Genomic DNA, 25490 nt, shown 5'->3' with positions numbered 1-25490 from the left:
GTTATTATATTTATTGTTTTTTGTGCATTATTACAATGCTACTTGTTATTGTTCCTGGCCCTTTAGTGAAATGCTTTTTGTCTTTCGCATTTTATTGTAATATCATTGCGCATTGTTTTATGTGAAGTTGTATCTGTGTCTGTGTGCGTGTGTGTGTATTTGTTTTGGTTTTTGTGCTGCCTGGTTTGTTGGCTGGTCGCAGTGCCTGCTGGCAAGTTATTTCAAGCAAAAGGTAATAAATTTTAAGCAGCTTAACACTGTTGCTCGCTGGCTTGCTCCGACGGTCATACAATGCTGGCCATAAGTATATCAACAGCTGGCCAAGTACATGGCAGCTCAGCAACTGTTTATAGTTCAGTGGCTGGCAGTGTCCTTTGCTATAATGGTATAGAGCTGCAGCTGTTTAAGACTCTACTAAAAGCATTTGATGCTATTTAATCCAGTTATTTGCGAGTTTACACAATAAAAAGCATGAGTCGTCGTTAGTTAGTGAGTTAGTTGAATGTTGCCAAAGTCTATTTAATTAATTATCTCTGAAACATTGCCGCCATGCCAAATGGATGAGTTATAACTAGCTGGAAACATGGAATGCGGCTGGCTTAAACAGGCCTACGACTAAAGCCAAAAATAATTGGTTAAGCAAGCGAATCTCTATACAATTTGATTAAATTTGAAAAAACTCCTCTGAAAGTTATTACTGGAAGTATATTTATTCTATTTGTGGAAATTGTCCAACTATTCTTATGCAAAATGGCTCTTTAACTTTGAAGCTACCGTCATGAAGCCTCGCATAGCTTCGCCTTTCTGTGACACATACCTCACATTTAACATATAATTGTCTTAGGAGCAAAGGTTCAAAGCATAACATTTTGTATGACAAACAAATTTGTTTATTGATATTTCTAGACATGGTAAGCCATTCTTTTTTTTGCATGCAGACGAAGACTTAGTCAGCATCTGACAAATATATAATACATCTATAAAGGAATCTATATAAATGTAAAGGAATTGAAATATTTTGGAACACAATCGGTCGCAAATTTGATTTTAAGGATATTTTCACCAAGCAAAGCTGCAAAACTGTATCAAATTGGAATACTATATTACCACACAAGCAACCCTTTCGCATTCCTAAGCCGTATTTGTAAAAGTGTCTTTGATTTCGTGCCAAAGAGAGTTATTATTTTATTTAAAACAATATTTAATATCAAATTTAGTTGTCAATTTAGTCAGCTGTTTGTAGCAACTATTTAAGTTGTTTCAAATTCGTTTAAATAATAAGGTGCTTTTATTATTGAATGATTTGCGAGAAAGCAACACTTGAATACACTTAAGAGCAGCTGAGTTGTAACAATTGTTGGCTCGCAAAGCTACTCAATTATTTATGTTGCACACATTGAAATGTGGGCGTGGTGCAATGCTTTTGCAGCTTGTGCCGCGAGTAGATTTTAGATGACACTTGTGTATATAAATAAGTAATAAATACGCTTAGTTGCATCAAAAAGTGGCACTAACCGAAAAATAGTTGGCAGACAAACATATACAAGAGATAAAATATCTGATGGGTGCACGTCGACTATGTGTATGTGTGTGTGTGTGTGTGTGTGTGTGTGACGAGTTGAGGCGACACTTCACACACACACACTCGGATATAGCTGAAAAAGTTTTTGAGTTGAGTTTTTGTTGGTTACCGGCTTGTGGCTGACGACACATGAGGATGCGCAGCCGGACCCGGCACCGGCCTCATATAATTTTAAAGTGCTTCCGTTTGTGGCGACATCGCCCAGAGAAAATACACCAAAGCGGGACTCCAGTTTCTGGTTGCAGAGTTGGCAACCCAAACGACAAACACTGGCGGCATTCAAATATATATACACATATACATATGCACTAACGAAAATACAATTTTAAACTAACTGCGCTACCCCCCGAAAAATCATGCAATAAGGGAAAGAAAATACAAAAAATATAAAAAATAAAAAACCATCGAAGGTTTTTGCACAATTCAGCTAGCATAGTTTTTCGGGTACTGCCAAAGCAGACTGACCCAACCAACACCTGTGGTTAGTGCGCTTCACACACATACACACACAAACACACAAGCACACACCCACACACATATACACTGCTTTGCTGTACTCTATGCATGGCATATATGATTTATGACTTCCGGTTTTTGGTTTAGCTTACGCAATCGCAGCTCGAGCAGCAACAGCAGCAACTGTTGCTCCTCCTTATGCTTATTTTCCGCATGAATGCTGACTTTGCCCTTTAAATTAGCATGTTATATCATTGGAGCTATTCGTATTTTTGTTATAAGCATGTTAAAGCTTTGATTTCATGCCAATTAAATTTGGGTTTCGAGTTGCCTGTCAAATTATCGGGCCTGCCTCTTCTCAGTAAGTCAGGCAGTCCGTCAGTCAGTTCGACCGTCAGACAGTCAGTCAGTCAGACAGTCAGTCTGGCCGTCATTCAAATCGCATATTATATTGATCTAGTGTGACTTTCGGCTTGTGTCCCTTTCGCTAGCTTCGGTGTCAATTTGTGTGCTATCGTCATGACAATCATTTGCTGCGCTGCCGATTTCCATCTAAAGTAATACGACAGAGAATCCCAAACAATTTCTGTGCAAATAGCGCAACAAATACACACATATCTTTTTATATATGCTATATATATATATATTTTTTTTTTATGTAGGAGTCACACACACTCCCATTTGTACGGTTACGTCATTGGGGTAGGTGGCAGATGTCAATAAGTGCCAGGCACAAAAAAACCGAACAGAAGAAAATCGCAGCAACAAAAGAAACCTTTGACACCCAATTACGGCGTGAAATCAAAAGGAAATTTCTTCGGGGAATATGTGTTGGAGCAAATGCCCAGGAAAAGCAGCAACAACAGCAAATAGGTTTGCTTTTCTTTTTCGTACATATATTTATATTTTGGCCAACATTAAGGACCGTAAAGAGATAGCCAAATTCGTTCGTGTGATTGTAGAGATAAATATATTTGGAATATATATCTTTGATGATAATTAAATAGAGACAGATCATAAAGAATTCAACGAATGTATGATACGCCTGTTAGCAGCTAGATGCAGAGTACCTTCTAGTCGATCACTTTTGACCAGCACACTCTTAATTGTGGGTTAGGCCCAAAAGCTTAACAATAAACCACAATCAGCACATACAACCATCTGTTAGATCTAGTATTTAACTTTCATTTATTTTCTCTATTCAAAAGAGTTTTAGTTAATTACAAATTACAGTGAATTACAAATACATTAAGCTATAGCAACAAAGACCTCACTTTGATTAACTATATGAAGTATTTTGAAAGGTGAAAAACTTGATTGATATGAAGAAGAGTAGCTAAGGTCTTAAATTACTTTCGCATTTATTCTTATATAACTGCTGCCCGTTCTCAACTCGTGCGCCTCTAAAAATGGACGAATGCGGCAGCCTTCCACAGCAATATTGTTTTATGGCAACACTTTTTCTAATAGAATCCATTTAAATGCAAACAGCATACAAATTTGTACACGCACGTATATATATATATGTTTGTTTCGATCATTTCGTAAACGAATATATTTATATGGCTTTTGTCGTTGCGAAACCTTGGGCGACAGTTTTGCCCATTGCCAGAATATGTGACATATTAATTACTGTTTAAGGGCAAACCGAAAACAAAATACACCGCATACAAACGGACAACAATAAAATATAATATTTTGTTGTAGTCGCAGCAGGTTGGCAGGCAAGATTGGCCAGGCAAGCAGCTCATTTAACTGAATTGAAATTTATTGAATTACGTGTTGCTGCCAAATGTAAGCCGCAGTAGGCAAACACACAGAGATACTGTTGCTGATGCAGATACAGATACTGCTATAGTTTGATATAGTTGTAGATACAGATACACTCGGCTAACTCATTAATGCAGCTTATTAAATTGACCAATGCCTTTGCAGCTGCATTTCCGCTTTGGTGCCAACGAAAAAGCCACTAACGATGCTAATCACTTCAACTAACTAAAACGCTTCAGCTGGCAGCAACAACAAGATACAACAACTAATTACCAACAACAACTAATAACCAACAATGACCAGTTGCAACATTTCCAGGTGGCTGACAGTCGACAACTGTTCAACTATCTAACTATCTATGTACGTATCTATGCGAGTGTGTGCGATTGTGTGCGTTTGTGCGTGTGTGTGTGCATTCGTGCGATTTTGATGAATTTGACAGTTGTGGGCGTTTGCACTGACAGCTGCTGTGCATTGGCATGGCAACGCCGCTGGTAACGGTAATGGTGACAGTTAAGGGGATTGTCCCATCTCTTTGGCTGGCAACTCTGCAAACCGCAACCGACGACTTCCGTGCGCCATGTTTTGTTTCCCTCTATATGCGTGTGCGTGTGTGTGTTCGTGTAAATTCGTGTGTGTTGGCGAAAATGTTGCTGCATTTGCATTAATTTTGAATTGATTGCTTACATTTCAAACAGTGCACTGGGCACACTAATATAATTATAATATCCACACACATGCACACACACACACACACACACACACACTCACGCACAGAAACACGCCCAACGTTTTGGGTGCTGCGGTTTTTGGTTGTCATCATTACCCAGCCATTGTTGTTGTTGTTGTTGTTATACTGCTGGCTGTCTAACGCTTGCATATTGCGGTCAATACACAGTCAGCCGGACATCAAGGCCAAAACATTGTAACAAAGAGGCCTCAAATGTAACAATACGCCCCGCGTTTTGCACCAACCAAATGTTCAAATGGTTCGCATTCAAAGCAAAAGCCACAAAATTCATAAAACATGAAAATAATGTCATTCTATTGAATGGTATTTTATGCATTTAGCAATAGAAAACGGCAGAGAGAGAGATACAGACCGGGATGCAAAGAGTGTCGAATATTGCGTATACCAAAGCTGATTAAATAAAATGTTCGGTTACTTTTAGTCTTTAGTCTTTAAAAACAAAATCGATCCAACTGCATGGCCGCACTCTATATAACTATTTGGTGTGAAATTTATTGCTGCTCGGTGAAACAACATTTTGTAGGCTTCGCATTAGCTTCAAATAAAATAAATAAATATTATATAAATATGCAAACAATGCTTTCGATAACAATATTCAGTTTATTCGCCCTTGTTGTTCTGAATTTTTATTTACTCACTCTATGAGCAAAAACCTATTAGTCTGCTTTGTTTACAGACATTATTCCATTTGGTTTTTGTATTTTTATTTTTTTATTTTTTTAATTTTGTTAAATAAAAATTGTATGATAATTCTAATATTGTGTTGTACGTGTTATGCGGGCATTAGTATAAATAAATTATTTGTGGTTCCTGATTTGAAGATAGAAGCTTTCGGTATAATTCTCTCAATTATGTTTACCGCTTGAACAAACAATAAATGATAAAACAAAGAGGCTTTAATAATATTGCAAGTGGGCGTAAAAAATGTGAATAAATATTGCCAAATATGAAATCAATTAAAAAAAAAAAAAACCCCCCAAATACGAATTGCGTTTTCATAAGCCGGCAACTTGCCACTGCTGCTGCTGCAACTCTTGTCAATTTGTGTGTGCAATTTGATTTTGCTGCATGTTTTAATTAAATTGTTATTATTATTTTTCAGTGCGCATTTTATGTTGTTGTTGTTGTTGCTGATGCTGTTGCTGTTGGTGGTGGACTTGTGTGCGTGCCATTGCAACTGATTTTGTTGTTTTGCCAGCAAAGATTTATTTATTTATATTGATGCATACGCACACACACGCAGTCACACACACACACACGCACACGCACACTTGTCTGTTTATTTGCATTTGCCTGGCAGAGGAGAGGAGAATCAAGAGTTGGGGCTGTGGCAGTTGAAGGCCTTACAATGCTCAAGGCAATTGAAGCGTATATATAAAATTACATTTTCCAGCCAATTTTCGTTGCAGTGATTTATGCATTTGTTGATTTATAAACAACATGTGTATTATTATTATTATTAACCAAAAAGTGCAGCATGGAATTTAATTGCAGTTGAAATAAACTGAGATAAAGTGAATTCGCATTGCACAGAGTTCGCAGATCTGATTCGCTACGGTATATAGGCTGGCAATAAATTAAATTGGCACGAATTCATGAAAACATCTTCTTTTTTTCTGTAATGCAGATTTTAATAAAGGTTTACTTGACCAGTTCAAAAAGCAACTGTCGGAGGCCCGAATTAACTGCATTTAACGCTGTAAAAACTCCTTAAAAGGCATTTAAAAATGCAAGGCTCTATCTAAGGCTTTTGAAATAAAAAAAAAACAATATGCCATAAGATATATGCAATACAACAGATAAAAAACTGCATATATCGTTGGACCAATATACAGAGCCAAAGCTGAACTATGTCGTTCAAAGTTAGTGTCGCGGAACAGGAGAAGAAAGTTGAGTATGTTTACATTTTTTTTCAAAGGCTATTTATCATGTAAGCTACGCACGGCAAAAATAGCAAAATATTGCCTTTTCTTTGTTGCGCACAAAAATTTACATAACGTCAAGTAGGAGATTTCGCGTTTGCTTTGTGTCGCATGCAAAAAACTTAATATCGCGCATACGCCGTGTTGACGCTTAACGCATCAGCTGCAAAGCCGTTGGTACGCCCACAGTTTGACCTTTTGCCAATGCAGGCGGCATCGAATGAAACAAACAAACACTTTGCGACAATCAAACCACATTGGAACGCCCCCAACAGACAGAGAGAACTGCCCATTGGTCTATGCACCTGGATGCAAGGACAGAGCAAATTTGCGGCATTAAATTTGAAAAACAACGAGATAAAGTTGAAAAGTGCACAAAAATAAAACAAAAAAATAAAAAATAAAAAGTTGAATGCGGCTGTCGTCGCGCTGTTTAATAAAACTTTCAACAAACTCAATTAACAAAACTTTGTGCCGGCCACAGCAAGAAATGCAAGAAAAGTGGCATAAACAAGGCAAACAAACAAACAACCCGAGCTAGATAACCGGCACAGGATAGGGAACGGGCCAAGGGCGGCACAAATTCTCCAACTAGGCGTTGATTTATTGTGCACGCTGCAGAAGTGTAAACGGATATGCTAAAAAGACAACTGTCTTCGTCAACTACGTCGGCAACGGCGACGGCGACGGCGTCGTTGTCTTTTGGCATTGAAAGTCCATTAAACATTTTGTCATTCACAGTTTTGAAATAGTTTTGAAAAGTTGACACGAGCAAGGCACAAAACAAATCTGCGGAGAGCATGAGAATTTGTGCAATACACACAGCAATAAAATTACATCACAAAGCACATGAAACAATGGCTGACAGCCAAAGCGACATGAAAGGAAGAGAGAGAGAGAGAGAGAGAGATTTGTGCCGGCAAAGAGACAAGCCCTCATACTCTTCTCACTTGATATTAGGATTGTCAACAAGCGCGTTATAAACTTTTATAGCAATTGCAACAACAGCAACCAAAATGGGTAACTTTTTATAGTCTCCGCTGCTGTTGCTGCTGCTGCTGCTGCTGGTGGTGCAAAGTAATCGAAAATGATGTGTCCACAAGGATGGAGCCGCAGTCCAGTGGCGTAAATTGGCTGCGAAATAATAGAATGAAATGAGGCTCTTGATGCAAATTGATTTGGATTAGAAACTTTTATCACACACACTCACACACACACACACACATAGCCTCTTGAACAAGCACATGCAGCTGCGAATGGGCAGCAACTGCCATATATATATGTATGTGACATGGTTAAAAGATTCTCAGCTGCAGTTGCCCGTTTATGTTAGCTGTTTGCATTGTGCCTCGGCTCGAAATGAGCATAAAAATTTATAACCAACCGGGCAAACAGCTTGGCAACAGCTAAGAGACCTTCGAGTCCAATATAGCCGAGTCATAGCCAGCGAGTTTCAGTGCAACAAAATCAATTTGGAAATAAGTATCGAGTGCATTGAAGTGTGTTCAATTTCAAGTGCCAGTCAAAAGATATTTTCATGAAATATTTCGATTGGGAACCTATATTCAAATCTGACATAGTTATAAAACTGACAGTCAGATTTCTGACTCTCTATCTTCCTTTTTATCATTCTGCCTTCAAGGAAAAGCACCCAGTAGTTAGTGAGATTTTCAATAATATTAAGTAATGCTCTTGCGAAGACGCAGATCGAATAACATTGTAAATTTTAGATCTCAAACAGTTCCAAGGCGCCTTCTAAATGGTAAAAGCCTGATGAGTTTTCCCCAAAGTTTATCGGATATTTCCCTAACTGCTTATCGAACACAGCTCAAGAGGGCTTCTCTTTATTTTCCTTACTTTATTTCCCTCACTTTCGATCTCTCTGTCTCTCTTGTTGCCCTTCTCACAGTGCACAGTTTGAAGACTTGTTTCACATATTCTGCTCCTTATTTCGATTGTAGCTGTTCCGCGACTTGACAAAATTATTAATAAGCTTGCCCGCTAGTCTGGATAAATAAATGGCAGAAAAGTTGCCAGGAAATACCCCAGATGGGAATGAGAGCCGAACAAAGTGTAGGCGAAGGCGGGTCCCTATGAGCATTCGGTTGTGCTGGCTCTGGGTTGGCGGCGGGGAGGTGAATGCGTTGTCCTTCGTGTATGCACAATAATGAAGTAAGCTAGGGTAGGGTTTGGTTGTGTCCAGTGTTGTGTGGCTGTGAAAAAGAAATGGCACACACGCAGCAGAACGATGATGCACAAGAACCGACCCTAGCTGGTGAAAACTACAACAAGAACAACAACAAGCAGAAACAAACAGCAAGCAACATGTCACTGAAGGACACTTGAAAACTACTATTTAATAAATGAGCGCATAGAGGAATACACACACACACACTCCCTCAGCTAATATGTATATGCTTGAGCGGGTGTGTGTGTGTAAATGGGTGTGCTGCTGGACTGCCGCCCCCAATGAGAGATGAGTCGTCGTCGTGGTCGTGGTCGGCGTCCCTGTGTAAACAAACAGAGTCATTTTGCAATTCATGCATTTCCTGCGGCAACTAATTAAAAGAGTCATTCATCACAGCCGGGCAGTGATGGTGATGTGATGTTCTCTCTATCTATCTACCTCACTCTCATTCTCTCTTGCTCACTCTCTGCTTCTGTCTCTCTCTCTTGCTCTCGCTCTTTCTCGCTGTGGTTTAACAGGAAGAGCAATGCCCAGAAAAAGGCTGTAGCTCTGGTTCTGGTTTTTGTATGCTGCATGCTTATTACTCTTTGCTACGTGTTGTCCTGTTGCCGTACTTCGTACCCCCTGGCTTGTTTGCCTTCACGTTTTATCTTTTGATACACTCAAACAAACATATGAGAACTACCCACACACACGCATACACATTGCTAACTTTGTGACGCACACACAACAAACAAAGCTGAACTGAGAAACATGCCAACATTTTCGACTATGTTTTTCCATGTTTGCTTATCTTTTTTGGTCATTTCAACACATTTAAATGACAGATACATTAGGTTAGTGTGTGTGTGTGTGTGTGTAGGTGTCTGTCTGCGTGAGATCAGGTACGCAATTTGCTCGGTCTGAACTGTTTGCATACGTTCTCGTATAAACATGAGCTTGACTTTTTGAGCCCAAAATTTGGTGCTAATTGACAGAGTTTTTGAGGCATGAATCAAAATTTGAAATTTATAACTACTTTAAAGCAGCATAAAGTTAGAATTTAGTTAATTAAAATATTTTATATAAATGTACATATAAATATATAGAAACTAATTTGCAACTAATTTGATTTAATGAAGGTAAAGAATATTAATTTGAAATAATCAAATTAGGCTGACACTTAACTTAGCTTTACAAATATAAACTATACACAATGTACCAAGCAGATAAAAGCTCGTATACGCAATTTCATCTAGTCATAAAATGCAAAAGGGAAACACCAAACACGCGTGTGCCTCTATATAAACGCGTTATGCAGCTTCAACGACTCGTCAGGCCACGTGACAGGCGAATCGTTTTTGCTGACCATATAACTTAATATGCAACAAGCAATTAAAATTAAATAAAAATTGTGACAAACTATTAAAAAAAAAACACAAAACAAAATAATAAGAACAAGTAACATTGGCAACAGCAGCAAAAAATAATGGAGAATGAAAATAACAACAGGAACAACAACAAATATCGCTGTTAAAATATATAAACGTGTTTTATTTTATGATAGCTCTTTGTCAGCAAAGACACACATGCACACTGCGCTTGACAGGCGACTGGGGAGCACATTGTAGATGGCAGCGGGCGTGTGCGGGTAAATCCACAGACAGACAAACAGAGATGGACAAATGGACAGCCGGAGAGAAGGCGGCACAAATAGACCGCACCAAGTGAGACCACGCTGACAGAGAGAGACATACACAGACACACGCGTATACGCGCGCACAGGACATGACTGTAACATGTAATTATTTTTCAATAAAAACCCAAGGCAACACAAGCGTCAGAAGAAGAACAAGCAAACAGGACAACAACAACAGCAATGAGGCCAGCCGAACGGCGAAAACAGCGCTGACAACATGGCGTATGAGTGTCCAAAGCGAATAAAATAATAACAAAAAAAAAAATATACATATATGTAAAATAAAAGAACACCAATTCAACTATAACTATGCGACACACAACTGCGCTGCAGATTGCAATAGGATTTAATAATTCTTTATATATTAAAATTCATACTAAAAGTTTCCTTTTTTTTCTTTGTTAAGCATGCAATAACTAAAAACAATAAGGGATTTGCTTCAATAAAATTAAATTCTATGAAACACTTTAAATAAATATTTATAGAATGCAGCCATTCGTTAAAATGGAATTTAAACTCAGTGGCAAATAAACAAACAAACTGCAGAAATCGTATAAGTTTTAAAAAATAGCTAGAAACTAGTTGTTCGTTCTTTTTTTCACACAAAAAATATTGGCTAGAAAAAAGAACAGCAATTTTAATGTTGGATAAATATAATTGTCTTTATATTCAAATTCTATTGTTGTAGGCTTAGTTGAGAATTCTGGTCTGCGCACACATCAAAGCTTTGGGATTATTCCACCCAACTTTTATGTTAACATTTATTGATTTTTTAATACCTAAGAAACATTACATTATTTTGTATAGATGTAACTTTCTTACTCAAGACCAAACCCCATATGCTTTCAATTTGAGCCCAACTATGTTTAGGGTATTGGAATTTCGCATATGATAATAAAATGAAATAAATATGCTCGTCAGCAACAGTTACGCGTTATAATGGCTGCCTGGCTGCGCCTGGCACTGACTGTCCAGGCGAAAACAATAAAAATAGAAATATTAATGTGCCCCCCCCAAGGGGGGGCAGAGAGAGTCCAATGGCGTTATGAGAGAATTTCGTTGCAGACTGGCTGCACGATGGCGGGGTCGGCAGCGGGAGCAGGAGCCAAGTGACCACAGCATTTTAACAGCAGCATTTTTATTAAAAAGCCGGTCTGTTGGCGTTCTGTCTTGATTTTTGCTGGCCACGCCCAATTGCAACTGGTGCCATTGTCGCCGCCTACTACAGTCACTTATAGAAATAAAAACAAAAGGCGCTGCGTGGCAACAACTGCATGAAAATTCAAAAGAGAAATGGCGTATGACATGCGTCTCTCCATCTCCTCTTCCCACTGAAAGGCACAACTGCCACCAGCTCTCGCCAACAACACAACGCACTCGTAATGTCCATGCGAAACTTTTCTTTTAGCCGACTTTTTCTTTTCTGCGGTTGACAGCAGCAGCGACGTCACCGACAGTGTCAGCAGCAGCAGCAGCAGCAGCAGCAACAACAAAAACAACATGTAAATTTTCCCAGTGAGAAGAATTTTTATTGAATCAACAAATTTATCAAGCAGGACTCACACGCATGCAGGGACACAAAGCGAAACATAATTAAATTTCATTTTGCAAAATCAAGGCGCTTATTGTTTGCCCTTAAACGAAAAGCCAAAAGGTCCATATGACCAAGCGGGGGGTGTAAATGACTGCAAAATGCAAACGGGTTGCCAAGCAACAAACAATACAAAAAGCACCAACGAGAAAGCAAAATTCAGAGTTAAGCAGAAAAATGAACAGATATAAAAAAAAGGGAAAGAGCGCAAAAACGTGGGTCTCTTCCTTTCCAATTAAATAAAATAACTGAAGCATCTGGCAGCTAAACTTGAACTCGCTAGAATCACAGAGAAAGGCGGCATTTAAAAGATATATGGTGGAGAAGAGAGAGCCCGCGATGATAAAGAAAGGTTTTTTCCCACAAACGTCTAGATAATCATAAAAATCAATAAAAGTAGATTTAGTCTGAGAATATCTAAGATCTTTGCATTTTGTTGACTGCAAGATCGGCCACTTCTTTTTTCCTAATTAGTTTATTAACATATAAAATGATAACTTTTCGGAGAAATAGAGAGAGACCGCACTGATAGATAGTGACTATTCATACATACATGTAGATAATAACTAAATATATCTTGAAAAATCTATAAAAGTAGGTTTTGCTTGAGAATTGTTTGATTCTAATGTCAAAAGGGTATTTTGTGTATGTGCCTCAATGTTACACAAAGTAACCCAGACAGAACATACTCAGCATCGATGCTTGCTCTGCGTGTGAAAAGAAAAGCGAAAATGAAAGCAAAAAAAAAAAACGCTAATTAATTTCATGCACATACATGGCAAAGGAACTAATTAAGCTACAACTCTGATTAACAGCAAAAACAGTTGGCCCGTCCTTTCAAATGACGAATTTTTTGTTTGCCTTACCCGCTGTGTTGCATACTCTTGTGCGCATCAAAGCGAAATAATCAACAAATGTGCCAAACGCACAACCACACACACCAACACACACATACACACACACCCGCACACAGACGCAGTTAGAACAGCACGGAGCGCTTACAAGTGTCAATGGCAAAGTACTTTAAAAAAAAAAAAAACTGCGGAAAAAGAAAGCCTGTACTTTAAATAGACAAGCATCGGGGAAACTAGAGAGCTGAGTACTATATCCAATTCATTTAGAGTCCGACCGACGCATTTTAATTAGCGTAGCATGCACCCTTTGACCCCCCCAACCCCAAGCATCAGCCTGGGCTTTTCATGTGCCTGGCATGCATAATGGTCGTCTGTCAATTCATAAGCCAACAACCATCAATAGTTTAATCATAAAGTATAAGCGAACCCTGCTACCGACAACAGCCATTCAACTGTGCGAGTCGCCGCCAATGCTAGTCCTAGCACTTATATATGTTACGGCTGGGTCGTGTGGGCATGTAGGGTATTAGTCTGACTGTGGCCCATTCATTTGGCCCGTTTGGCATTGTAAGTATAGGAGGCGACGTTGATCACTCTACCTATTGAATGCATGGTTCAACAGGCCAATATCAAACAGCGGCTAAATGCCTTTTTTGTGTTTTACTGCGCCAACTAAGCGCCATTGAAAAGTCTTTTTCCCATTGATGGATCTCCAATCAATGCCAGCATATCGCAGCAGTTTGCTGAGTGATTGGTCAGTGAAAAGTTTCACTTCAATTATGCTGCATTGAATTATTTTTAAGTGCGTTTATCGTTATTTAATTCTCATATTTCAATCAGATTTAACACATACACAACAGCATATTTTTGCACTTACTGCGGCTAAAGCATCCAGCTTGAAATATGCCATAAAAATTGCTTAGCATGCTTACAATATTTTAAATAAATTTAATATTCGCTTACCTGCAAAAAAAGAGAGAAAATTTATATAAAAAAGTTTTGACACAGCTTTAATTATTAAATATTTAATTCTTTTTTTTAAGAATTCGATGTAATATTTACTTATCCTGATGTTCTCACGAAAAATTCGTCTTACTCAATTTTAGATGTAATTAATTTTAATTTGTTTAAGGCCTATTCATAATATTAGGTATTTCAACAATTATAAAAGTCAAAGGATGTATCAATAGTCGCTTGCCTGGAGTGGGCAGACGCGGCATGGGGTCTATTGTAACAAAAATTTCAAAGCAGTTTCCCGTTAAAAGCATTTTACGGGTCTCTTGGCAAAGTCAAAAAACCGGAAACCCATGAAACACACGTACCTAATTAAATTCGAATGAATCGCGCGCTGTATGGCAAATGTTTGAAATTTAAAATAAGCCGAAACTTAACTATGTGACGCGAAAGCGGTGAGGAGCAAACAATGGTGACTACCATGTCTAGGGATAGACACAAACACACACACACACACTCATACACACACACCTGTATGTCCCTGGCAAGGGCATGCCCACGTATATGCACACCTATCTGCCTGTCAGTAGCGCCGTTTGAGGTTCAGTTTTTGAGCTGACAAAGCATTGCAATTGCAGCGGCATCGGCGGCAGCGTCGGTGGTGGCGTCGGCGGTGGCGTCGGCAACAGCAACGCATCAACAGAGACCACGACGTCGGATATCCTGGCAACGTGCTCCTAGCTCTCTAAGTGATTGTCTCCTAGCATCTGTTGGCTGCCTAGGCGGCTGGGCGTGGCAGCCGAGAGCCGCCATTAATTCACGACTTGTAATTTCCTCACTTCAACTGCAAGCGACGATGGCGCTGATGACGAGGACAACGGCGATGACGTCGCCTCACGTGAGCGCCCAAAAACTGTTTTTGACTATCAATTAAATACAGTCAGCCAGGCTGGCAGGCTGGCTGGCAGTCTGTCTGGCTGGCTGTCTGCCTGTTTGGCTGGCTGTGCATCCGGCCAAAAACTATGCTGGGGGCAACTTTGCCCTGCCACAGTGCCAGAGAACACTTTGCATGTGTCACCTAATTAAAATTTTGCGCAAGCGACCATTTCAAGTCTATTAATTACCTAGACTTGCACATCAGACCAAGATAAAGTCCTGTCGCCGTTGTCCTGAACGCCTTTTGTTATGTGCCATGCCCCGGCTGCATGGTGAGGCCAAATGCAATCACTCGCCTTCAATTTTCACACCCATTGTCAACAAAAATCTGTGCAACTGCGACAGGAACCCCCATCATTTAACTGTGTGATGAATGTGCGTCTAGATTGTTGTGTGTGCTTGTGTGTGTGTGTGCGTGAAGTCCCAGCGACATTGTCCTAGAAGCGTACGAAACATTTCATTCAGAAATCGCCTTCCTCGTCATCGTCACTAACAGAACTTGGCAGTAATTTTGAGTTGTGCCCCACCGAACCATGAAAGAATCAAAAAGTGTTGGCAGCCGAAGGGGCACATGCGGGTAGAGGGGCCCGACCAGTGCGTGTAGCCACAACATTTACGCAGACGACTGAGCGAGGGCGAAAGGTCACAGTTGGACCTCAGCTAGGCAATGCACCGCGCCAAATAAGATATGTTAAATTTCTTTGGGCTTTCATTAAGACAAATCAAGAAAAACTCATGAATGACATTTTTCTATCAGTCTTTTGGCGTTTTGTGCCAGATAGCCAGCTGATGAGTTATTGATACAAATTTATACACTATAATAAAAATATAAAAAAACCTTATTAAAAGAAAACATAGCATAAAATAAATCAAGAATATTCTTGCCAACTCGTTCCCTCGTTCTGTTTGCCACCTATTAACAATTTGGTGATACTCTCAGCTCCAACCGTTTTCTTACAGTGTATGCTTGCTGCACGGCCTTTGCACAGTTCAAAATGTGTCGGTGATTTACAACAATGTCGCCTACACAAATTTTCCAAATGTGTTTTTGCCACGAAAGCAAACACACACACATATATACAGACGCTTTACCATACATTGACACGCATGTTGCAGCCTGTATCTAAACTGCATGCGAATGCGTGACTCGTCCTTGCCCAACACGGCCATGCCGCCCACACACGCAACCACACACACACACACACACAGAGAGAGACATTCACACACACGTGCTCCTGGAGTGCGACTTTATTAGCGGAAGTGCTTTATTTAAGCTACAGAGCCGGGGATAGAGGCAGAGACAGAGGCAACATTCGAGGCAAGTCCTGGCAGTCAGCCAGGATTCGGCGTGAAGTCGTTTGTAATACGGCCACGTAGCTGGTGGGAGCCAAAAGCGCATGGCAGGCATTTTACTTGAAGGAAATTGCATTTTCGACATTTTTCACACTTGGCAGCAGCAGCAGCAGCAACAACAGCAGCTGGCAATAGAGTTGCGTTCGCCTTCGGTGCGGCACAAAAGCGCTGTCAGCCAGCAGCAAAAAGGCACAACACAGGCCAAACAACAACTGCATTGGGCGCGGGGGGGAATGGGCAACGGGAGGCAGAGCAAAAGGCCACTAGATACTTTGCATGCAGGCAGGACAACGCACGACTCCTCCAGCTCCTCCGTCAGCTGCTGCTGCTGCTGCTATTCCTGCTGTGCCTTTCGTTTTTGTCACACTTTGGCCAAAAGGTGTCAAAGGTGCATTTGGTGTTTGTTGGTGTTTATATTGTTCTTGTTGTTGTTGCTGTTGTTGCTGTTGTTGTTGCGACTGCGTGTGCGGCATTTCCGTTCATTTGTTTTACTTTGCCAAAGGGAAATGCGCAAAAAGCGCAATCAAAGCGGAAATGAAATTTGCAGGATGTAAGAAAAAAAAAAGTACTGAATTTTAAACACACACACCCACACACACACACACACACATGAGCACAAAAGACGCGACAAAGGACAAGGCAAGTGCCTCGTAAAGCGTTCGGGATTTAATACAATTTTGAAATGCTTTTGGCCTTCTAGGCCAATTTGTGTTGGCCAACTGGCTGCATGGCAGCGATAACACAACACCAGCCGGCCAGGCCCCAAGCCACAAGCCGAATGAAAGCCAAAGCCAAGGCAAAACCATTTTTAACTGTGTGCTGCATTAGAGCGCAGCGAGGCATCAACTGGCTAGCTGGGCGGATGGATATGGCGCCAGGCGACATTATTGTCAACGCTTTTGACTGGCTGCATTGGGTTCGTAAATGAAGGCGCAGTGCGAACGAGCGCCAACTGTTGTCCGGCTGGTGCATGGGCAATGCGATACATTTTTGCAATAATTTGCTTTAGCTTCTGGGCATTTTAATTTGCAATGGTCTGGGCAAGGGTATAGTGCAAAAGTGTGATTAGATTGCGGAGGTTCTGAGCCGACGGCTGGAATTGGTTTTAAAGGTGGCAGGAAATTGAAAAATATGTGGCTATGTGCAATATAATTAATAGCACTGCGATTTTAGGGAATCTAATGCTTATGTTTCATTAACTAATAATGTATTTAGAGTAACATTTAGAAGCCATGAATTTTGATTGGAATTTCTAGCAAAATTCATCTTTTTATTTGTATATCTGCTCCAGTCAAATATATATTTGCCTCTATAATACATAATTATCAAAAATTTATTTTAATATATGTAAGTAAGTAAATAAATAAATGAGATATTAAAATATTCCATTAAACGTATTTAATTAATGCAGCCATGTCCCGTACGCTTTAATAAAGCTGCCACAAAAACACACAGCTGCCCATATTCTTTGTTTTGTAAGCAAAGCCATGGGCTTAACATCAAAATTAATTTAAAGAAATTACTAATATTTTGCAGACCTTTACCGCCCCCACCTATGTCCCCCATATTTGGGGTTGCAGCAGCTAGCCTTAAGCTGTATTTGTTGCATGTAGCTGCCTGGCCCCGCCCACTCATAAAGTCATATGCAGCTGTATGACAAAACAGACAGACAGAGAGACAGACAAGCAGACAGCAGAGAAAGAAGAGGCATGCATGTGTGTGTATGCGTGTATGTGTGTGGCGCAGACGACAGGCGTTGAGTTCGTTGGACATTTTGTGAGCTGCTACGTTTATTTATTTATATGAGTGAAGAGTTGAGCGGGGTGCGGGCTCTGTGCGGTGGCAATGCAACATTGTTGTCAGCAGCAACATCAGCATGTTGCATTTATGAAATCCTTTTATCTTTTAAGTTGAATGCTACCAAACATAAATGGGCGCAGGGCGTGGCAAGGCTATTACAAAAAGCTCTTTTTGGCAGCAATATTGTCAGACATGGTTACATGCCAACTGCGTTTAACGCCACCCACCCCTCCGCTCACAGCACACCCCTCACCAACGATGCACTCTGTGTATTTGTGCAAACAGGGCTGTCACCTTGAGTGTCATTAATGCAAGTGACATTTTCATTATAGCTACTCGCTTTCTCTTACGGATTTCTCGCATTTTCAGCTGCCAAAAATTTAACACAAAATTGTCGCACCCCAGAATTTATTGAAGAAAATGTTTGTAGAGAGATTTGTATCGTTGAAAAATTAAGTGCTTAAATGAAAACTTAAAGAAATCATATAAAATTGATGGCATATTTTAAATGTGCACAATTTTTCATAATCGTTAATGCAAGTTATTTCATTTAAATAATTATTTTTGTAATTATCTATAATTATTTTCCAGGCTATAATTTGCTTAGTTCATTTTCCTTTTATGCGCAAGACCCGTTTTTGGTCTCAGAACTTATCGTTGATTTAGTTTTATGCCTGGCATTTCACATTTCAATCTTTACTTTTATCAAATATCATTTTTCATCTAGCTCAATTTGCTTTTCGTTTAACCTTCCAATCAATTCTAATCGCCAGCTGATGCAGCTACGTAATAAGCTTGCGGGTCAAGTTAATGCGTCAGCTTCGACCCCTTAACCCTTAACCCTATCATCCCGCAGATGCCGAAATCCCTTCGGCAAATAGCCAACAAATAGTTTTTACCGATTTTCTTTCTCTCTCTCTCTCTCTCAGTTTCTCTCTCCTTCACTGTCTCATCAACAAGGGAAGGCAAACAAAAACTATTGTCGAGTGGAGAAAGGCGAAAACCAAAATAAACTTGGCAATGCCAATAGTGGGTGCGTTTGGGCAGCTGCCACGCCCACATATCTCACACTTGAGCGCATTTATTTGCATAAGTATGAAATTTACATTCCATTACACAAATTATTTTCTCCAACGGCCACATGGAGGCGGTGATTGCGGGAAAGAGCCACCGTTCACACCATAAGAGTCAGCTTATACTTTTTGCATGACAATTATTTGTTTTCTATTTTCGCAACGCCCACCAGAAGTAGTTGCCCCCGCCCCACCTCCCATCGACATGACTCGTTCTATTTCCTTCGTTTTTTTTCTTTTTTTAATAACTTAAGCCAACCAACACATCGCTTGAGCTGTTGCTGCCAGTGTGTTGTGCTGTTATCCTTTCTGCGCCATTGACAATGGTCCCACCACTAGCGGGTCCTGGGCACACCTGCAATGTCAACATGGCCACGCCCACACCCACACACATACACACACGCAAAAAGATAGAGAATGAGAGGGCCCATGAGGTTGGCTACGTTCTCGCACGCCTCAACGGTTCAATTGTCTTAATTTCCTTGTCCTGGCATTTTGTTTGTCCAAGTCCAAGACGAGCGCGCTTCGTCATGCCTTGTCTGTCCTTTCGATTGCGTCCTTGCGGTTACCGTTGGCATTGCAGCTGTCAGTCGTTCATCGTTGTTGTTGTTGTTTTTGTTGCTGTTGCTGTTGGCCCGTGTCCTTCCTTCTACATTGCGCCGTACGTTTTCTGTTTCGGACAATGTGGCTCCAATTTTGACACATTCAAGCGGCGACGCCGGGACCAGTTTGTCCTCCAACGTCCACCTCGTCCTGCTGATGCCGCTCCTCGTCATTATTTTGCCTGGCTCGACCCCAGCCCACAGCCAATGCGTTATGCTTCCTTCTGCTGTTGCCCATTCATTATTTGTCAATGTCAGAGTCGGAGTCAGTCCGTCAGCTTTTACTGCTCCTCCTCCCACAGGTCCTGCCGCTGCTACTGCTGCGTCTTCGCCAGTGTTTGCGTTTTGTCAAAATGGAAATGAAGAAAATTTGCACGGTCGCTGCATTTGTGGCATTTTTCCAACGCGGACGTTTAGGTGTTCGCATGTCCTTTTTAATCATTTTTGTTTTTTTTTTTTTTGTTCCTCTCTTCCCTTTTTTTTTTGCGTTTTGCATTGTTTTTGGTGCATTTTTGCACGCTCTTTACTCTCTGTCCCCCGCCTGTCATTTGTCTTGCATTTTTATGCGTATTTCAAAAAGTCCTGTGCGAGTCCTGCGCAAGTCCTGCGCTCATTTGTTGCGTGCAACCATTTGAAATGCGACAACTTTTTGCACAGCAACTGAACAACGTTGTTGTTGTCGTTGTTCACGTTGTTGTTGTTGCTACTGCTGCTACGTGCAGTTCATTTATTATGTTGACACTTTGAAATTAACTAAGGAAATGAAATAAATTGATGTGACTTTATGAAGTGCGCGAAGTGTCCTCCCAACCAAACAGCGCCCACACCCCTTGCTGCCAGCACAGCTGACTGACTGGACTGTCATTTGCAGAGCAACACGCTTAAAGTTTGCCAGCTGCGACTCTTTCGCTCCGGGCTCTGGTAATTAAAGATGCTGATTAGCTTCAAAGCGAAGAAGAGTTTGTTTTTTAATGTAATTAACTTATTGCCTCAATCTAACTACCTAGTATTAAAAACAGCCTTAATCGACTTCCGCCAATATTCCACAGTTGCGGGTAAATTTTTCAAAATCGCTGAAATATGCATTCATTGATTGCTAATCCAGAGCTCTGAAAAAAGGTTTAAGGGTTGACCACAAAGTGTGAACCACGTCTCAAAAAAACATACATAAAGATTCTTCGATATGCGCTTGGGCCCGAAACTTCATCAAGTCTGTGATCTTTCCATCAAGGAGGTTTCGATTATTCCAACTGTTTGCAGCACTTCTTAGGTAAACCTAAGAAAGGTTTTTGAAAATGAGTAAGAGGCCAATTCGATATTAAACAAAACATTTTCAGAAGACTGCTTGCCGCGAGTTGTTTACACTCACAATTATCAGAAAAAGGTTCATTACATAAGAAAAAATATGATACATATTTTTATATATGCATACTTTTAATTTAAAGGGAATAAGATTTAAATAGTTAATCACGGGAAAGTGAATCGTCATCTCCATCAACTGAAGATAGGAGATAAATTTACTTTCTAGTCTTTAAATTTTTGTTTATATGCCTAAAATCTAGGTAACTGTTGGCCTTTGCATGCTTAATAAAACTAAATTATTATTTACAATTTAATTAATGTTATGTTGTTGACCGCATAAAAATGTGCTTATCGATCTGTGTAAATAAAAACATGGAGAACATTAGGTGTTTAATGCACTTTTCAAATGCAATTAGTGTGCCACAAACTGTAAACATATTAAATGACAATTAATTTGTTGCCAATCAATTGTGAAATTGCTAGTCAAACAGCCAAAATGCATTAAAATTAATGCACTGAGCACTGACCGCAAAGAGAAAAATCTAAAATGACAAAAAATAAAGTAAATTAGCAGCTCAGCTCAAAGCGCACAGTTTCACTCATTAGCAAACGACACGCACTGAAAGTGTATGCAAAAATTAACAAATGACACTGACTAAAAGTGGATGCAAACATCTTAATCAATTATTATTAATTGATAGACTCAAGTAGATTGCAACCAATTGGAATCAAGGTGCCTACAATTGGTTAATAAACTTTTTTAGCTCTCATTTCTCAGGTATCAGGGTTCCGATTTTCACGCTCAGGGATTAATCGCTATCAAACCAGAATATAAATTTGTTTTTCTTCACAATTTTGAGCTCATAGCATATTTTTAATCCTAAGAGAGCTTTATCTCTGGTTCAAAGATATCTTTATCTGTTTACAGTTGACTATTGCTAAGAATAAATTTAATTATTTTTAGCTGCTTTGAATTTATTTATTTAATACATTTTTATCGATGCCATTTTTAAACAAATGTCAGGCTTTATCGGTTTAACGCCTGTGCTCGTGCATCACGTGGTCCACATGATGTCAGGCTTCAATTAACCGATGCCGAGCTAGGTTTTGTGTTTTAATTACCAGCCGCTTAATCTAAAATTCAACAGCTAATTAGTGCGCCTGCCTACCAAATGCGGCTTTGAGCAATAAATGCGCACTAGTTTCGGCTGGGCCAGCCAGCTGGCCGGGTAATCCTCATTAAATAGTTAAATTCAAATTAAATAAATTGCCACAAATCAATTATAAATAAGCGTTGTAATTAGAAGACCTCAACGGTGCCTAGGCACCGGCCATTAGCTTGGGGTCAGTTCCGTGCTCCCATTCCCTGTTGCATGTTTCTCTGTTGCCGTGTTGCCCAGTTGCCCTGCTGTCCTGTTGCCCTGCTGCCCAGTTGCCCTGTTGGCTGCTCCCCATTGCCTGTTGCACGACATTATGACGCGTTGTTGGCGCCATTTCAATTAGTTTAACAGGCGCAATGCAAGAGGCCAAATTAAACGTAAATGTTGGCAAAATACATTTAGAAAACATAATACAAAAACAAGCAGAAAAAAATGAATCCCACGACACTCGAACGGGACACGCAACGCAACGGCAACACGAATTTGAATGCACTTGTCCCCAAGTAAATCCCCAGAAGGTCCGGCAAAACTGTTGCCAGCTTTTGCTTGCGATTTTGCAATCATTTGCCTCCAATACATTAAGTTGCATATAAACCTGACAATGGCAGCTACTGGACATCGGGCAAGGGGACAGCACGAAGGCAAACAGTTGACAACAACTTAATCACTTAGCATTATGCAAATTTAATTATTATCACTTCATCATCGACAACATCAACACGAATGAAACGCGTACTCTGCCCTTTTCACTCTCGTTCCCTCTCTCTCTCTCTCTCTCTCTTATTCTCATTGTCTCTATCCCTGAGGTCCTGAGGTCCCCAGTTCGTGTTTTATTCATAGCATTGATGGCTATCAGGCAAATGGCTATAGGACATAACAAGTGGGGCCAAGGCAGGCAGTTTCCTATTGGAATTGAGACTCACCCGCACTCTCCCTGTCTCTGTCTCCCCTCTCTCTGTCTCTCACTCTGTCTCTCGTCACTTGTATTGCTCATTATCATTGTATTTAACTCAGGCATTGCTGTTGTTGCTGCTGCTGCTGCTGCTGTCAATACAATCAGCCCATGCATTTGTTTATGCAGTCGTTCAGTTGACTGCATTGAGCAATACTCCATCCGCTACACATTAAAACTAGAGAGCTCTAGTCGCACGTGATCGACTAGGGAATACCCCGTGCACAGCGCCATTCAAGCTGCCTTCTATGTATCGAAGATGTATCGATTCCAGATGCGCTTTAAAAACCCAATATGAAAATCGACGTTCATTGATTTAGCAGGTAATAATCGCTAGCAGGAGTTTTGCTTAAAATTCCAAGTCCTTAAAACTTATGGACTTATATAGAGATCTACACGGCTAGATCTGCTGGTCAAGAATATATATATTTTATTAAGTTATAGAACACTGATTATGCAATTTATACCTAGCGAATTTCTACAAGCCCATCAAACTCCTTTTTAGGCGTTGTCAATGGGTACGGGATGTTAACTGTGTTCGAAAGTATTATTTAAATTAGATGGTTGCCATGCCTGACATTAAACGGAGAGAGGGGTTTTTTTTTTGTCACAGTGAACATTTTAAATATGAAATACGTACCGTCCCAATTAATTGTATTAAAAACGAATCTTACATATAAAAAAGTTTAAAAATTTCCCGTGATATCTTCTATTAGCCAATGAACTCATAAAAATCGTTTATCTTAAAAACAAATGAAAAATAAACAGCACCCAGTGCTCATATGCATTGGCATGAAACTTTAATACAACATGTTTATATTTAATATTGTATACGTTTTTAGAGCATAGAAAATGGCCTAGTTTTAGTATGCCATTAAAAGCTGGAGCACATATGTATTACCCATCATTCTAGTTGGCCTAGAAAGCGTAGGTTTTTATTAAGTTTAGCGGAGCCTGCGTTATGGGCACCATTTGGGCATTTTATTTGCACATTTGGCGAGGCAATAATCTACTTGGGCCCATTAAAGTGGCTAAAAGTGCGCTTTGTGCCATGGCACATTCAGTTTTTTACAGCCTCGTGTAGTTTATTTAAAATGCCATTAAGTGCAAAACAATTTCAGTTTCCGTTTGCTGATGCTGCTGCTGTTGTTCCTGTGTTCATGTTGATTATGAGAGTTACGTTAATATAAGTGGAAACTGAATATAATGAGCAGCTATCGACCACGAAATACCCTTTGATATATTGAAGACGCCAATGAAAGCGTTGGGGATCATTCTAATAATAAACAATGCAAATAAATTTACTCAATAAATGCAAAATACATTTTTAAAATATGGAAGAAATTAATTATATAAATTAATAAAAAGAGGAACACTATACAAGCCAAAAGCCAAAGAAACTATACTCAACACACTGTATTATTTATAATCATTCTAATTTATTTTTCCCATAGCAGCTAACAGATATTCCTCGGCCGGACAACCCAAATAATTTTATTTTCAAGTATACACTCTAGCGAAGATTTAAATTGCACTGTATAGTATAATCAGATGAATTGTGTCAAAATTGGTAACATATCTCACAAAGCAGCCAATATATCCCACTTTGACGTACACAGTGAAGGCAAAAAACAGCACTCGGGCAGTTGCCAGAAGCACAAACATTTTGTTTTAAGATCGCCAAATGAATGCACTAGAGATGGGGCCAGGGAAATCATGATATACAACAACTACCAGGGAACCCAGCAGGAGCCATTAAAAAGCGTCTCTGCACAAACACACACACGCACGTTCACACACAGGCACATACATGAAAGGTGAGAAAATATGCAACCAAAAAGTGGCAAGCAAAAATAGTGCCGAGTGCCAAATGTATTGTAGTAATAACAATAAAAGCAACTGCCAGCAGGCCGGCTAGGTGCGGGGAGGTCGACAACTACGACGCCGACTGCGGCCTGGGTCGGCTTGGCTCGCATCAGTGGCAACAACAAGTTGCACGTGCTTTCAACTTAATAACGTGGCTTTTATTTTTACGGGCTACACAACAACAACTACAAGTTTAAAGAGCAACAGCCAAAGGTTGAGCTGTATATCAAAGCCAAGCAGCAAAGATTCCCATCACATCTTTAGCTTACGCGCTCTCGCCCTCTCACCCAGCCACTCCCGCTCGCTCAGAGTCTTCCTTCATCATAGCGACTGCATCGACAAACTACCCAGAACAAGAACAACAATGGCAAACAGCTCTGTTCGCACTTTTCGCACCTTTTTTGCATTTTGCAGGGTATGTATGGGTGCGGGCTATAAACCAGGAAAAAAAAATAAAGTAAAACAGAAAGAAACAACAACAACAACAACAACAACTACAGCAGAACACAAAGAAAGCATACACAAAATGGCGTAACGTTGCGGATTTTACGCACGGCAAACAAACTACGCGCGCGTACACAACAACAAGAAAATGCACTCAGGCTTAGTGTCGGTCGACGGCGACGTACCCATCATTCCCCCAAAGAGCCCGAGACCCACGCCCCGTTACAGCCAGCTGCCCAACCCCGTTCGCTGCTGC

At 40.1% G+C, this 25490-nt stretch overlaps 1 protein-coding gene and 1 long non-coding RNA gene across 5 annotated transcripts in view; both read right to left on the bottom strand.

Annotated features, from left to right (window-relative positions):
* LOC6623466 (CUGBP Elav-like family member 4) overlaps positions 1-25490 on the bottom strand; it is a 322828-nt gene that overhangs the window by 203690 nt on the left and 93648 nt on the right. The gene's annotated exons all lie outside the window — the stretch shown is intronic.
* LOC116650522 (uncharacterized) lies at positions 20293-23500 on the bottom strand. Of its 2 annotated transcripts, none has more exons than XR_011416418.1 (3): positions 23392-23500; positions 22896-23330; positions 20293-20786 (listed from the first exon to the last, which is right to left on the bottom strand). It is a non-coding gene; the product is annotated as an uncharacterized lncRNA (long non-coding RNA). The 2 variants fall into 2 exon arrangements; XR_004303510.2 differs by lacking the exon at positions 20293-20786 and adding an exon at positions 22421-22821.

Source organism: Drosophila virilis, chromosome 3 (genome assembly GCF_030788295.1).
Source record: "Drosophila virilis strain 15010-1051.87 chromosome 3, Dvir_AGI_RSII-ME, whole genome shotgun sequence".
NCBI lineage: Eukaryota > Metazoa > Arthropoda > Insecta > Diptera > Drosophilidae > Drosophila > Drosophila virilis.
This window is presented reverse-complemented; position numbering and strand designations above follow the sequence as displayed.